The sequence below is a fragment of the Melanotaenia boesemani genome, chromosome 11 (assembly GCF_017639745.1).
Source record: "Melanotaenia boesemani isolate fMelBoe1 chromosome 11, fMelBoe1.pri, whole genome shotgun sequence".
Classification (NCBI taxonomy): domain Eukaryota; kingdom Metazoa; phylum Chordata; class Actinopteri; order Atheriniformes; family Melanotaeniidae; genus Melanotaenia; species Melanotaenia boesemani.
The window spans coordinates 27,188,778-27,191,908 of NC_055692.1; positions in this window are offsets into that span (position 1 = coordinate 27,188,778).

The window sequence follows — 3,131 nt, forward strand, 5'->3', positions numbered from 1 at the left end:
GCTGTGGCTTAAATTAGTAACCTCATATGATCCACTTCCACACAAAATGAATGTCATTAGACTGCTAAGAATGCTCCCTCCCTACACGCCAAACATTTTGCATTTGATGGTATTGTGCTACTTATCAGTGCTCTGAAGATTTGTTAGAGGATAGTGACCCAAAAAGGATTCCTTCATTCTTTGTGCTTGCTGCAAGATATTTTATTCAGAGTCTGGGTGACAGCTGTCTGCTTGCTGTCAGGACTGAAACTGTCCTAAGTAACCAAGGTGAGGTAGAAGGTGACATGTGATGTAGTTCGTCTTGTCAGAAACAATGTCAGCTGTTGACTTTAAAACTGGGGAGGCCAGGAGGAAAGCCAGGCCAGAACATCATGTTATTAGATATTTATCTCTACATTTTTATGCTTAACAAGAAATTAAACAGACACAAATAGGGCTGCACGATATATTGAAAATGCATCGTTATAGAAGTATTAATATGCACAATATCAATACTGCAATAACACTTAAACGTACAACAGGACAGGTATAGGTGTATTAATGAGGGCTGCATTCTGGTTAGAGGAAGTTCTGTTTTTGTGCGCACTTAACTTACTAGCATGCATGAATACAGAAGTAGAATGCAACCCTCGTCAATACACCTGAGATTACGCCTCATTTGTTTATGAATCATAAGTCATATCGTAATTGCAACATTCAGCAATCATTACGTATACCGGATGCTTTTTTTCTAATGTCATACAAGCCCTATTAAACAGGCCAGAGGGAGTATAAATAGCTACTCAGTAGTATTATACCCCTAATTCAGGGTAGGAGGAATCACTAGAGTGATTAGGACTGCTTCCCTCATGCGGTGGGTTTATTGTAATCTTGTACAAGTAAAACAATACTGAAGAAATATACTTTTCTGTTCTTCTGACATGACAATCAATGGAAGAGAATATTGCAAAAACAAGACATATTGTACAATAACTGCAAATAAAGTTGTGAACAAAATAAGTAGGCTACTGCTATATTTCTCGAGGCAAAAGCACATGTTGAGGTAAAGCAATTATGTCTCAAAAACCTTAATTATAAAACCATAATTTTGACTTCAAACTAATATGAAACAAGCTATATGTTTAAACACCGTAACTACTATAAAGACATTTATTTTATTCACTATTACCTGAATTTGGGCAGAAGGAATCAGAGAGTGATTAGTGCTGCTTGTGCGGTGGATTTATTGCAATGAGGTCACAGCTCTCGATCCTCCTAGTGGTAGGTGAACCAACTGATCCCCGAAAAACAGGCTTTAAGAGTTGTTCGATGTTTACCAATACAATGAATTATATTGAACAAATGCCAAAATACTTATAAGTGAAATATGAAATTAGCAGATTTTTAACTATATTTAACTCTTAAATGAATTGTTTTACTATTTATTGCAAACCTTGTTACTCTTTTAACCATTTTACCTCTTTTAAAATGAAATCACCTTAAGAATTCCTTCATCTTAAGAAAGTACAAAATATGGTTATGTGGGGGGTATGCCTATGCTATATCAACCCATAACAGTGGCAGTCAGCTTTAAGTTACAGTCGGACCATATCTCACAATACATTCTTAAACTTTTCACGTTTAAGTGTCACTCTAACAACCAGAATGCTGCGTATTAAATTTAGCAGATCTTAGCCTCATTGGGGGTCATCTTAGATATGGTGCAAAAGGGAGAGGATCCATCATCCACTTTCATCTAAAAGGAGAAGATGTTGTTACTGCTGATGAAAATGCTATTTCTGGCTAGCATCAGTAATATGCAACTGATTTGAGACAAGCCTTCCCTGTAAAAATTCTCATTCTATGCGAGTAAGTATTTACATTTGTCTACAAAATGTAAACGTGGTAACGGATGTGCACTTAAACACAGTTTTGTTATAAGTGCTGCCATTAAGGAGTGTTGATCTAAGTAACTATCTCATGGTTAAAGCAAGAATAATTTCTGAGTCCATGTCAGAGAAAGAGTTATATAAAGGGGGCGCAGAGAATTAAGTACAATATAATCAAGCAGAAACTGGAAGTTTGACGAATAAATATAAATGTCTAAAAAAACCACTTTTTATTCCATGAAGTAAAGCTCATCTATCTGATTTTAAAATATGAGACAGCCTATTGCTACTATGTAATGATGGTATACTTTTAACTTACTTCTTCTGTATTTGAAAGTATACTGATTTGTTTGGAAAAAAACATTTTAAATTACAGTATGAAAAACTTATGGGTAAGGTGTGTAACATAGCAAATTGGTGTGTTGAGCTAAAACTGTAAGTTATATGTTTGTCATTTTTGGGGAAAACACGTCAGCTAGCTTTTCTCTTTTTCTCTGCAACAATAACATTACATACACCTAGCCTCAGAAGTACTAAAAATTCTAAAACTAAATTCTGTGCAAAAGTATGTAAATATCTAGTATTTAGTTAATCTGAAGAGTTTATTAAAGCTTTATCAATCATTTGGATAACATATCAGGATGTATTTGTTTAAAGGGACATTGTGTAACATTTTCTGTTGTTTACTGGCCAAACTGGATGTCTGCATGTATATATGTGTTATCATTGATGTATTATGACTCCTGCTAATGATGTGACACATTCTTGTAAGCGATGATTTTTAGATTTGTTCATACATATGATGGCTAAGCCGGTAGGGAAGCGCCATGACTGTCATTTTGAAACTACAGCCCACTGGCAAGAGAGAAATAACACCAACGTGGAATCCCTGCGAGCCAGTGCACAGTGATTGAGACATGGGAGGAGAAGATATAGACTCCAGCAAGTTAGAAAATCTGTTAAATTCTTATTTATGAAAATGCAGGACCATGCATATGCAGCAGCAGCATGGGAGCTGTTTTCACCATCGCCAGAAAGTGAAAAAGGGCACTTAAAGACAGCATGACCAGACGATAAAAAAAAAGGAGGCTCAACATTGGGCTAGCCTTCCCCAGGTGGAAGAAGCTCAAGAAGGAGAAAGATTTTGTGAGAACCATTTTCCTTCTAAACACAGAGGAACAATATGACAGTTTGATAGGATGCAGTTTGCAATATTTTTGAAATCGCAACCCTCTTCACCTGAATGAACACTCCATGACACGA